Source organism: Asterias rubens, chromosome 22 (genome assembly GCF_902459465.1).
Source record: "Asterias rubens chromosome 22, eAstRub1.3, whole genome shotgun sequence".
In the NCBI taxonomy this organism is placed as follows: Eukaryota; Metazoa; Echinodermata; class Asteroidea; order Forcipulatida; family Asteriidae; genus Asterias; species Asterias rubens.
Window position 1 is genome coordinate 2,858,073 of NC_047083.1, and position 14,381 is coordinate 2,872,453.

Genomic DNA, 14,381 nt, shown 5'->3' on the forward strand with positions numbered 1-14,381 from the left:
TAGTGTAGATTTGTCAAATAATAGTAAACACTTCCATCAATGTTATGAAGTCACAGAAATATTTGAAAAGAATAGATTTAAACCCTTTTTGTTTTTTAAGAATTACAAAATCCAGTTTCTTTACCTAAAAAAAAAAAAGCCTGGGGATATGATCGAGTCAAGATGACCATGCTGTTATCAACCCTTAGTTGAGCCATTAATTTACCAACAACCCCGGTAAATAATCATTCCATTTTGGAGTTGATTAAATTATGGTATACTTAAGTTATTAAAATCAGTGATTAAACTAAGACAGAAAATCAGTTCTGAGTGGGCGTCTCCATGTGAGCCTAGTTATTATATGATTTCCTTGTTCACCGATTGATGGATTCATGGTAATGTCCTGGGGCCAATTTCATAGAGCTGCTTAAGCAAAAAATTTGCTTAAGCACGAAAATAGCTCGCTTATTTTACACATGTTACTGGCCAAAATTTCATGCCATATACATTGCTTATGACTAGTATTTAGCTGTACTTAGCATAACAATTGAGTGGAGTCTTGGCCGATAATCTGATTTTACCAACCAATGAATTTTTTGCTTAAGCAAAATTTTGTGCTTAAGCAGCTCTGTGAAATTGGGCCCAGTTCTGCAACTACTATGGTTATTTGTTGTATAAACAGACAGTTGTATAACAAACAAAGAAACCATGTTTTTACTTACAGGGTTTTGATTTTGTAGATTAATTTTGTTTTGCAATTTGGCCATGACATGAATCCCTTCTCACTGTAAAAAAAAAGGTGTATGCTATTTTACCTGTAGAAGTTTCGGCTTTACTAGTCAGAAAGTATTTTTGAGAAAAGAAAAACAAAGGAAAAATTACAGAGCATTTTTTTGGGAGAGTCGCGTTAAATAATCTACGTTGAACTGCTAAATTAATTTTCGTCTCTTGAGATTAAAAACAGTCGTCCTGATTTTGTTTTACTAATTTCTCAAAATATTACAGCCCCCAAGCAAGTGATATTTTAAGGGAAGCTTTATAAAATCATTTTCTTTAAACCCTGTAAGTTTAATGTAAATCTGTGGACATTGTATGTTTTGCTACAAAAAGACCGTTAAAAAATATATATATATATAAACAACTTGAACTGCAGAACAAACAACTCTACTCTTGTGATTCGTGGTAATTGTTGTCTGAAAATAGCCGTTCCATAACCGAATCAGTAGTAACTCGAACACACCATTCTACGTAAGATGGCCTTCTGATTGTGCGGGTACCAGGTGGTCAACGACTGCTGCAGTAATCCAATTGATTGAAGCGTTACGTCGTGTGTGTTTGGTTACCAGTGCCCAATTTCATAGCGCTGCTTAAGCACAAAACAAGATAAGCACAACAAAAATGTGCTTACCAATAATTGAGCCCAGACCCTATACCCGAAGTAGCATTAACCTATGTAGCCCAGACACTAAACCTAAATGTAGCCTCCAAAAAACAAATGTAGCCCAAACCAGCATGTGCCCAATGAACTAAGTAATGTTCCAAATATGTACTGTCACCAAGTTTAGACCCTTTTCGAATCTACGGCTTCGGCCCCAGATTTGGCTCAGGTTAGCTTGGCCCCGCGGTTGTTTTGACAATATTGCGCGGGCTTTGCGTATACGTACTCAGGGCTTCAGACAAGAGAACGGAGCCCAAAGCCGAATCCAAAGCTGAAACCGTGGTTTCGAAAAGGGCAATTGTACTTCAGCATGAACCAAGTTCTGCAATTGTTTTTTTTTGTATAGCTCTTTATCAGAGTTTGTGAAGGAAATTTTCTCATTATCAGTATTAATTGTAGATTCCTCCTACTTAATGTTTTCAAAGCCTTAAAGGCAGTGGACACTATTGGTAATTACTCAAAATAATTATCATCATAAAACTTTTCTTGGTGACGAGTAATGGGGAGAGGTTAATGGTATAAAACATTGTGATAAACAGCTCCCTATGAAGTGCCATAGTTTTTGAGAAAGAAGTATTTTTCCATGAATTTGATTTCGAGACCTTAGATTTAGAATTTGAGGTCTCGAAATCAACCATCTAAACGCACGCAACTTTGTGTGACAAGGGTATTTTTTTCTTTTATTAATATCTCGCAACTTCGATGACCGATTGAGCTAAAATTCTCACAGGTTTGTAATTGTATGCACATGTTGAGATACACCAACTGTGAAGGCTAGTCTTTGACAATTACCAATAGTGTCCACTGTCTTTAAAGAAAAAGGTAAAACAGGAAAGTAGTGAGGCAAAATCACGGTGGAAATGAAAGAGAAAATCACGTCTGTATTTGAATCGACGGTTTCAATAATGCATTGATCAGTTTGTATCATATCCTTGAAGACCATTAACGCAGTGATTGAAACGTCGTGTTGTTATAGAAGTGGTTTGCTGTAGAAGACAAACAAAACTTTACTTTGGGTTTTATCTTAACCTCAGTCTAGGATAATTTCTCGCCCAATCTTTCTCGATGTCTTCAAGAAATTTATTCAAGAAAAAAAAACCCAACTGACTATTATTATGATACCACGGTTACCAGTCTCGGGTAATTTCTAGACCAATCTTTATTTGGCATTTAAATCAAGCATATACAGAGGAAATACATTTACTCTGGTTAAAAGCCAAATATATCTCCCCCCAAAGCTGATTAAAATGCATGTTATTTCCATCGGGGTCCTTAAAAAACACAAGACAAACAAATAAATACAACACTAACAAATTCATTCAAACTGACTTTTAAATTATACCACGGTGAATTGTAAGCTAGACACAACGGCAGCGTGGTTTGCCCGGGTTTGAGGGGGGCTTCGGCCCCCACGATCGGTATGCGGGCACATGGGACGTCGACTCCCGGAAACCAAACCAAGCGATTATCGCTGCCACTCTGGACCGGTCGATACCAGCGGATTGACCCACTAAACGGTGCTGGGTCGTCAGTGGGTCATAGTGGGTGATAAACCGAGTGAAACACGGCAGGTTGTGGATCGTCGACGATGGAATGATAGGTCTGCTATAAAAAAAAAAAAAAAAAAAAAAAAAAAAAAAGTTGGTACCTATAGTGACAAGGCAAAATGTAAATATGAAAGTGCCCACAAAAGAAAAAAAAACTTCTGCAGATGGAAATGTATATTTTAAACAAAATATTTATAGAATGAATGAACAGGAAAACAAAACAAAACAAAACATGTAAAACAAAATAAATTATCAATTTTCAAAGAATTTATTGTCTAAAAGTACAGCCAATATTGAGCCCAAAACAAACGTAGATATTGTACTACCAACTCTTAGATAAACCTTGAACACAAAAATGTCCCTAATAAATTTCGTCGAAATGGGCAGTTTGGAAATTAGAATATCGACGGCTCAAATCCTTCAGCAACCGCCGTATAAATTCACCCGTCCCCTCTCACTCCAAACCCTAAGCTCATGTTATTCCGAATAAAAAAAGCCAACAAGACAGTGTTTATTTTGCGAACCCTCCACACAGGTTCCGCTGTTATAGATCAATAGACCACTTTACCTAACACCTCGTCAACCAACCATAAGCCCGAGTGGTTGAACCTCAAAGATGATGCCTCCGAGAGCAGCAATAAAAAAAACTTCCGCATTTAGACGTCTTCGGTAGATTTGGGAGACATTTTGTTATAAACTTGTCCCTTAGCGAGGTGCAGAATTTACCTGTAATCGTATTTGGTTTCCGTTGAGTTGGGAATGCATCAAAACGAGCAGATCTAACATCCTTTACTAAGTACTTAAAGACATTACAAGAGTACAATGGCAGGTGTTTTCTTCTTCTTCGTCTTCTTCTTTTTTCCTTAAAGACACTGGACGCTATTGGTAATAATTATTGTCAAAGACCAGTCTGTCTCACTTGGTGTGTCTCAACATATGCATACAATTACAAACCTGTGAAAGTTTTAGCTCAATTAGTCGTCGAAGTTGCGAGATAATAATGCAAGAAAAAAAACCTTGTCACACGAAGTTGTGTGCTTTCAGATGCCAGATTTCAAGACCTCAAATTCTAAATCTGAGTTCACGAAATCAAATTCGTGGAAAATTACTTCTTTCTCGAAAACTACATTACTTCAGAGGGAGCTGTTCCTCACAATGTTTTTTACTATCAACCTCTCCCCGTTACTCGTTACCAAGTAAGATTTTATGCTTATAATTATTTTAAGTAATTACCAATAGTGTCCACTGCCTTTAAAGACATCACAATAGTACAATGGCAGGTGTTTTCTTCTGCTTCTTCTTCCTTTTTTTCCTTAAGGGAAAACGATTTGTGTAAGACAGTTTATTAACATAAACGGTATGCTGTTAGCTCTTGCCTTGCACTATAGGAGAACATGCGTTAGTAATTGTCGTCTAAAGCCATTATACACTTTCGTAAAACAAAATAAAAGTTCACAGATTTACAAATTACTACAGGGTTTACAGAAGGTAATGGTGAAAGACTTCTCTTGAAATATTATTCCATGAAATGCTTTACTTTTTGAGAAAACATTAAAACAATAATTATCAATTCTTGATATCGAGAATTACGGATTTATTTTAAACACATGTCGTGCCGACACGGCGAAACGTGCGGAAACAAGGGTGGGTTTTCCCGTTATTTTCTTCCGACTCCGATGACCGATTGAGCCTAAATTTTCACAGGTTTGTTATTTTATATATACGTTGTGATACACGAAGTGTGGGCCTTGGACAATACCGTTTACCGAAAGCGTCTAATGGCTTTAAAGGCACTGGACACAATTGGTAAGAATTATTGTCAAAGACACTTGCTGTATCCCAAAATATGCATAATAACAAACCTGTAAATATTTTGGCTTAATTGGTCATCGAAGTTGAAAGAGAATAATGAAAGAAAAATCACCCTTGTTGCAATTGAGCTCAAATTCTTACAGGTTTGTTATTTTATGCAAGTGTTGAGATACACCAAGTGAGAAGACTGGTCTTTGAAAATTACGAGTGTCCAGTGTCTTTAATACACGAAATAAGAAATATGTTAACAATAATTGTGCTAAAAAAAAAAAAAATAGTGAATAACAATGCACAATTTTTTGAAAGTTAAAAACACCGTATCCTTTTGCGTTGCTACAAACAAATTTGGCTGTTGCATTGTTCTAAAGGTTTTCACATTATACAGTTCTCACAGATAAATTAACTTCAGAGGGAAATATTTTGCATACGAAATTTGTTCTATGTATAGCCTTAATCAGAAGGCTTTAAGACTAAAAGCAGACAGATTTTAAAAACCCTACCACTCCTTTATAGCCTTCAGAATGCAACAAAACACAGCTCGATACTCGGAAAATTACGAACACCTTTGTCACTATTTTCTTTCTCAAAAAGAAATTATCATAACTTTTATATATTTCCATGTCATACCACTTGCAAGATTTTAAAATAAGACTTGACGAATGGCTTGGCCTTTACAAGCTTTTTAGCCAACCCCTTTTTTCTTAAGTGATATATTGAGGGGGCGTATGGTCTTACAAGATCCAATCTCACACCATCTTTTCTGGATGGAGTGAGTCCATAAGACGCATTTTACTCGCTCGGTCAAAATTTCATTTCATTCTCTGTCTGGTAAAATGTCATACCTTTTTTAAGTTGGCCCAGTGAGATGCAGTGCTAATGGGTGTTACACCTCTTAAAGGCAGTGGACACTATTGGTAATTACTCAAAGTAATTATTAGCATAAAACCTTTCTTGGTGATGAGCAATGGGGAGAGGTTGATAGTATAAAACATTGTGAGAAACGGCTCCCTCTGAAGTGAAGTAGTTTTCGAGAAAGAAGTAATTTTCCACGAATTTGATTTCGAGACCTCAGATTTAGAACTTGAGGTCTCGAAATCAAGCATCTGAAAGCAGACAACATCGTGTGACAAGGGTGTTTTTTCTTTCATTATTATCTCGCAACTTCGATGACCGATTGAGATGAAATTTTCACAGGTTTGTTATTTTATGAATATGTTAAGATACAGCAAGTGAGAAGACTGGTCTTTGACAATTACCAATAATGTCCACTGTCTTTAAAGGCTCTTGATTCATTCGAAGAAGAAAAGTAGAAAAAATATGTGAAAGAATACATAATTTTCTCCCGAAACATGGACAATAAAGGTGTTATCTGTTATTTTGTGCAATATGTAGAGATACACCAAGTGAAAGACTGGTCTCACTTGGTAACAAGTAATGGGGAGAGGTTGATAGTATAAAACATTGTGAGGAACAACTCCCTCTAAAGTGACGTAGTTTTGAGAAAGAAGTAATTTTCCATGGAATCTGATTTCGAGACCTCAAGTTTAGAACTTGAGGTCTCGAAATCAAGCATCTGAAAGCACACAACATTGTGTGACAAGGGCGTTTTTTTCTTTCATAGTTGTCTCGCAACTCCGGCGACCAATCAAGCTCAAATTTTAACAGGTTTGTTATTCTATGCAAATGTTGAGATACACCAATTGAGAAGACTGGATTTTGACAATTACCAACAGTGTCCAGTGTCTTTACAGTCACAATAGTATGCTGTAGGTTTCAATGTAGGTGATCGAAAAGTGAATAAGTAACTCTTAGTTTACTGACTATGACGAGAGAACAGTGAATGATGCCGTACTGAAGCGCCTTTGAATCAAAATAATAACTTTCAAAATACACAGACACTCAATCAGCTTTTACATCAACATAGCCCCTACATGAAACAAACAGATTGGATTAGAAACCAAGCTATGTATGCCTATCTTTTATCAGCAACTGAAATATCTCAGTGGCAAAATAATCATTTTGTTTTTATCAAAAATATATTTCTTTGTAAGTAGGCTTTTTATCACATTTTAAGTTAAGAAATCGTCTATATTATCGTATATTTATTGTAGTTTTTCCCTGACACTTTCGGCAATTTTGTGGTAAATTTAAATGTCGTGTTACTCTATTTCGTGCAAAATTGAAAGCCCCTTCAAGAAATATATCCTTAAATGTCACTTATATGTGTGAGCAAATATTATTTTTGCGTCTTCGGCGATCGAATAACATAACTCAATTCAACAATCTATTTGAAAAGCATCCATACTTGTAGTAGAAATCCCTAGTACGCCGACTTTGCTGAAACTGAATGCCGATTTTGCTAGCCGAGACTATTAAAGGCATTATACACTATTGGTAGTTATTCAAACTAATTGTTAGCATGACAAAAACTTGGTAACGAGCAATGGAGAGCTGTTGATTAATAACAAATAAACATTGTGAGAAACTGCTCTCTCTCTATGAAGTAACGTAGTTTTTGTGGAAGAGGTTATTTCTCACTCAAATTTGATTATTTTCTTGCAACTTTGAAGAGCAAAATAAAAGCAAAATAAAAGTGTACATAGGCTAAACAAATGCAACCATGATAAACAAAAACAATGGTAATATTGGTTTGTTTCGATTGCTTTATCCGAGCAAACAATAGATTTATAAAGTCACTTTGATCTCTTTTTAATACACGCCCAGTTTATAACAACACGTAAACAAAGCCGACCACTTGAGTGGGAGGCTAGCCAAGTGGAGTTTCGCTATTATCATTTCGCAATGTAAATATTTTCCAATGAAAATATAGCATATCGTTTTCAATATGTATAGTTTGGGTCTTGAAATAATACAAATTTTGTTAGCAACGGAACAATGCATACATACCACGCAACGCTGTGACGTTAAATTACTCCGAACGTATGTAAGGCACGTTGGTGCTTCAAAGCACGGCCAATCTAGTTTTTTTTTACCCGACTCGTTTCTAAATTTACCATCAGTGAAGGTCGGAAAAAGTACAAAACTGTCCTTAATCGGTGAAGCTGTTTAACTGAAGTAAGCATGGCTTAGCAACAACCTCTATAAAGAGCTTAATTGTAAAGAATGTTGTTTTCCCTGCCAGTAAAAACAAAACAGTCTGTGGGGAGGCGAGTCTGCATTATGCTAGAATTCTATTTAAACTTCTCGTACGTTATTCAAAAACAGACATAACAATACGGGGGAAATTACCAATGGCATTATTTTTCAAGTCATACAAAAATATCACAAAATTGTGAGGAAAGTTTCCTTTTTGTTGTTGGAATCGTTCGAGTGTTTTAGTCATAAAACTGTATATGTATACAATACACGTATCAATGAACATGTCATTTCTGACTGAATTCTTTTTATTTGTAGTTTTTTTGTCATATCGCATTTTACTTTTCTTAAACCGCTCGGTGAGATAGGAATAAATGGTAGGTGCTTAAGAGAGAAAAAAAAAGTATGAACTTCTTAACAAGAAAGCTTTCAGACTAAAATTTAAAAACAACATTGTTCTTATCTCACTAATCCTGTATAAACTTGATCATTAATCGTCACGAAAGAAAAGAAAAAAGAAGTTACCTTTGGTGTTGATTTCTTTCTTTTCTCAAATGATGATAAGAAAAGATTTCAAAATGTCCTTGCTTATTCCTATTATTAATCAGTTTTCGCAAACACAAAGCAACGAGCCGCAATCAATAATAACAATAAGTTAAGTTTCTTTGGGTGTTGGTTTCTTTCCATTTTAAATGTGTTTATAAAAGACTTCACATGTTCTTGTTTATTTTTGTATCATATCAACTACCCAATATTATATCAAGTTATCATTATATATCAATTTCCTAGAACCCACAAAGCAACAAGTGTTCCTCTAGCTTATCGTCGCCACAGTCTGTCAGTCAAAAGAGCTATTCGCCTCAAGAAACATCAACAACATAGTACCGGGAATTATTTTTTTACAAAACACAAAAACGAAATGGCGCGAACATGTCAGATTCTATCACGAAAGTGGAAATAATGACATCGTGAATAACAGCCAGCCTCCGGTATACATCCATTAACCCAACAACCCATTGTGGATTCTTGCTTTGAGGTTAAACCACTTTAGTCAAAGCGCTTCCCTCTTGTATGCCTGCGGTGGTAGTCTCTAAATTGAAGATGACAACCTTAAAGACACTGGACGCTTTCGGTAATAATTGTCAAAGACCAGCCGTAGATTTCACAAAGAGTTAGGACTCGTCTTATCTCGAGTTAGGACGAGTAACTCTTCATAACTTAGAACTAATCTTAAGTTATGCATGCTACAGTGCAGGGTTGGGACTCGTCCTAAGTCCTAAGATTAGTCTTAAGTTAAGGAAGAGTTTTGTGAAATCGACGGCAGTATTCTCACTTGGTGTATCTCAACAAGATGCACAAAATGACAAACCTGTGAAAATTTGAGTTCAATCGGTCGTCGAGGATGCGAGATAATAATGAAAGAAAAAAACACCCATGTAACACGAAGTTGTGTGCTTTCAGATGCTTGATTTCGGGACCTCAAAATCTAATTCCGAGGTCTCGAACTCAAATGCCTGGAAAATTACTTCTTTCTCCAAAACTACGTTTACTTCACAGGGAGCCGTTTCTCACAATGTTTTACACTATCAACAGCTCTCTATTACTTGTAACCTAACCAAGTTTGTATGCTAACAATTATTTTAAGTAATTACCAATAGTGTTCAGTGTCTTTAAGCTCAGAAGAAAAGAGAAACAATTGCCTCAGATGGTGCTCAATTCTACCTTGGAATAATTCTTATCTCCTCTTGCCCGACTGTCGAGATTACGATTGCAATGGAAATCCTCCCCGGACATGTATTTCCGAAGTGTAGATTTATCTAATAATGATAGCAAAACAATATATTTCTTTCCAGAAGGATTTCTTTCTTTCAACGATTAATAACAGTGATTTATTTTCTTTGCCCTTATCAAGCTGGAATGAATTTAGTCTTAAAAAAGACTGGACTGGACACTGTTGGTAATTACTCAAAATAATTGTTAGCATAAAAACTTACTTGGTAACGAGTAACGGAGAGCTGTTGATAGTATGACACATTGTGAGAAACGGCTCCCTCTGAAGTAGCATATTTTTTTGAGAAAGAGGTAATTTCTCACTCAAATAATGAAATACTTCAGCTGAAGCCTTTTATTATGAATCTAAAAGCATACAAAGAAATGCAACAAGGGTGTTTTTTTTTTCATTATTCCCTTGCATTTTCGATGACCATTGAGCCCAAATTGTCACATGTTTGTTATTTTATGCATGTGTTGGGATACACCAAGTGAGAATACAGGTTCTTTTTGACAAAATACCAAAGGTGTCCAGTGCCTTTAAAGAACACTCGATTGCACTGAGCCTTCAACATGAAATGAAAACATCAAGAGTGCCCCATGCTCGTCCATCGCAGAGTAGGGGAAATAAATATGTAAAAAGCTAATATGTACACTGCACTATTGACTTAGCACTATAGACTGCAAGTGCCAAACACTTCACAATGCATTTTAATAGCTGGTTGTTGTAAATTGTGTAAAGTATAATATCCTTTGAGGGGTTGTAGGCGTGATTGGCTCTCGTCATGGGGGGGGGGGGGAGGAGTTGGATTCAGTTTTTGATCTCTTGCTTTATTTTTTACAAAGGATTCTAAAACAATACCAATTGAAGAACCTGAATAGTACGCTTGTGGTGTTTTTGTTTTGTACAGGGTTTGGGAAAGTACCGATCTACAGAACGGTGCTTTGCACCTTTAAGGGACAAACACAAACCTGTTACAGTATGGTAAAGGCGCAGGATACTGTTTGTTATTACTCACATTAATTGTTAGCATACAAACTTACTTGGTATTGCTCGTTAAACGAGCAATGGGCAGCTGTTTGTAGTGTAGACCATTTTGAAAAACGGCTCCCTGAAGTGACGTAGTTTTTTGAAAAAGAAATAAAAGTCTTCAGAAGTATTTTATTATGCTTCTGAAATCCCACGAAGGTTTCTTTCTTTCAACTTTTTATTGCAAATTTGATGACCAATTGAACCCAAATGTTCACAGATTAGGTGTTTTTTTGTGCATATGATGGGATACACCAAGTGAGAATACTGGTCTTTGACAGAATTACCAAACTTGTCCAGTGCCGTTAATAAAAAACAAAAAACAAAACACACACAATATTTTTATAGACGACACAAGATGAAAAAAAATGACATAACAAAAAATGAAAACATTCCAAGCGGATTCGATTTAAACTGACATTAACAAATGGTATTCGGGCTTAAGAAGTGTGGCATTTCACAATGTCAACAGATCTCAAGTTAATGAGTCACGCCGAGTTTACAGATTTTCAAAGAAAATGATGAATCACGTCAGAATTTTTACTTCAAGTGTAGATTTTGGAAGACGGTATTTGCTTTTTTTTCTGAAAGCTGAAGACGGAATGGTAGTAGTTTTTTTTTAAAGTATGATTTTAAGGCGAATGGAATTTTATTTCAACATAACTTCCCAATGCACTTTAACATCATAAGTAACATCATATATATTTTGTTCATGTCAGTATAAATCATAAAGGGGATTTTTTAAAATTTCTATGTTTTACAAAAAATCCCAACACTAAGTTTTGCAAATTAACCAAACCACAAAGAAATAATTGTTTATCTCATATTGGAAATAAGCAACGTATGCCTTTTTGTCCCTCATTGCTGACTCCAAATCTGCTGATTACAGACGCATGTCCATTTTGAAGGCAGTGAACACTATTGGTAATTACTCACAATAATTATTAGCACAAAACCTTACTTGATATTGAGTAATGGGGAGAGGTTGATAGTATAAAACATTGCGAGAAACAGCTTCCTCTGGAGTGACGTAGTTTTCGTTAAAGAAGTAATTTTCCACGAGAACTGAATTTGACCATGGAGCCAAGTCTAAATATCCATGAAAAGCGACATCGTGTTGACTGTATAAGACAAGGGGTTTAACATCGCTTGTCAGTGTCCTTATATTCACCCAATGTCATCTGAAATGCTTGAAATAACAATGCATGGCTTGTTAAAACAATGGATTGGTTTGAATTGTTGTTATTTTGTGTAATGTCTAATAGAAATAACCCTTTTGCGGTGGTCTTGGATATTAAATGAAGTCTAAGAAAGGTTAATATTTAAAGGATGTTTATGGCAGAGCAGTAGTTCCTGTTTTGTTTAGTTAACCATTTTACATAAATCAACAAGGCTATGGAAATGTTTGCATAATCTGATTTGGATGTCTTCAAATGCTTTTTCTCGACTTTGAGAGATTAATCCGACTTAAAAGGTAGTTTGGGTTACATAAGAGGCAAATTGCTCTACACCATGGTACCATGGCAATCCAACAAACAACAGTGACTTGGGTTTCTTTAAAGACACTGGACACCTTTAGTAATTGTCAAAGACCGGTCTTTCCACTTGCTCTAATCTCAACATAATATGCACAAAATAACAAACCCGTGAACGTTAATTGAACTCAATTGGTCGTCGACGTTGCGAGATAATAATTGAAGAAAAACACCCTTGTCACACGAAGTTGTATGCTTTCACATGCTTGATTTCGAGACCCCAAAATCTACTTCTGAGGTCTCGAAATCATTTTCAAATATTTTAGTGAGAAATCACTTCTTTCTTGAAAACAACGTTACTTCAGAGGGAGTCGTTTCTCACAATGTTTTGGACTATCAACAGCTCTCCGTTGCTCGTTACCAAGTACGTTTTTATGCTAACAATTATTTTGAGTAATTCCTTTAATTGCTATTTTCTTTAAAAAATCTTTCATATTTATTGTGTTAAGTGTGCTTTCAGAATGAAACTAGTCAAAGTATTTACCGTATTTACGCGACTCACTTTTTACGCGATTGTAATTTTTCCATAAAAACATTTACAACAATGAAGCTGAAACTTCTAAATGTAAATTATATTACAAACATATTCAATAACAGTGTGTTGGGATTCATGTCATTGCAAAAAAAAAAAAACCACAAGATATCAAAACCCTATACAAATAACAACCCTCCACCCACAACCGCAAGGTGTTAGTGCAACTAAACGATACTTTAAAACGTCATTCAGTCTTTAAAACTGTAAACCACATATTTTATCAAAGATCATTTCCGTTTAGCTTCCACGGCTGATAGTTCCATCCTAAATGTCGATTTCTGACTTAATAATCTTAGAATAAGACAGACGAGTCTTGGTCAGCTGACGAAAGCTTGACTCAGTTTATTACCCAACTTAGGAAAACGGCGCCAGTATGTTGGCTTGTGATTGATCAATGAGGGAATCAACTCAATTTCGAGAACGGAGCTAGCATGCCGTCATCACTCACTGAGTCAACCCCCTTCTTCATCTGCCTTTTTTGTGCGCGGTAGTCTAACTGATAGTTAAAGGTACTGCCGTCGATTTCACCAAACTCTTCCAAACTTACGATTAACCTTAGAGCTTTTAGGAAGAGTTAAAGGCAGTGGACACTATTAGTAATTATTCAAAATAATTATTGGCATAAAACCTTACTTGGTAACGAGTAATGGGGAGAGGTTGATGGTATAAAACATTGTGAGAAACGGCTCCCTCTGAAGGGCCATAGTTTTCGAGAAAGAAGTAATTTTCCATGAAGTTGATTTCGAGACCTCAGATTTAGAACTTGAGGTCTCGAAATCAACCATCTAAACGCACAGAACTTCGTGTGACAAGGGTGTTTTTCTCTTTCATTATTATCTCGCAAGTTCGATGACCGATTGAGCTCAAATTTTCACAGGTTTGTTATTTTATGCGTATGTTGAGATACACCAACTGTGAAGGTTATTCTTTGACAATTGCCAATAGTGTCCACTGCCTTTAACTTTCGTAACCATAGACGTTATACCATGCATTGAACCCATCATAAGTTTTAGGACGAGTTACTCGTCCTAACTCCAGTTGTCGAAGACTAGGGCCCAATTTCATAGAGCTGCTTAAGCAGAAAACAAAAAACAAAACCTCTACTTAGTAGTAATCTCTCAACGAATCATCTTCAAGCTGATGCTCATTGTCCACAAAGCTCTAAATGGCAAGGCTCCCCACTATATTTCTGAACTACTTCAAGGTTACACTCCATCAAGGAATCTTCGATCAAGTTCCATGCTTCTCCTCATTGAACCCAAGTCTCGACACTCATGGGGTGACAGGTCTTTTTCTTCAGCCGCGCCACGCATCTGGACCTCTCTACCACTTAATCTTCGATCTTGTGTTTGTACCGCAAAATTCAAGTCTCTTCTCAAAACTTATCTTATGTCACAGGTTTTCAATGACTAATTTTGTTGTGTCTGTTTTTCTTTGTGTTGTGTTTTGTTTTTGTTTTGTTTTTGGTTTTACTGCGCCTTGAACACCCAGCAGGGTGGATATGTGCGCATTACAAGTCTTATTATTATTATTATTATTAGTATGAGCAGGATACCAATCACAAGTTGTGCATGCACGCGACTTGGTATCTTGGCTGGTAACCTTGTTCTGCTTAACAGCACCATTTTGTTGTGCTTAG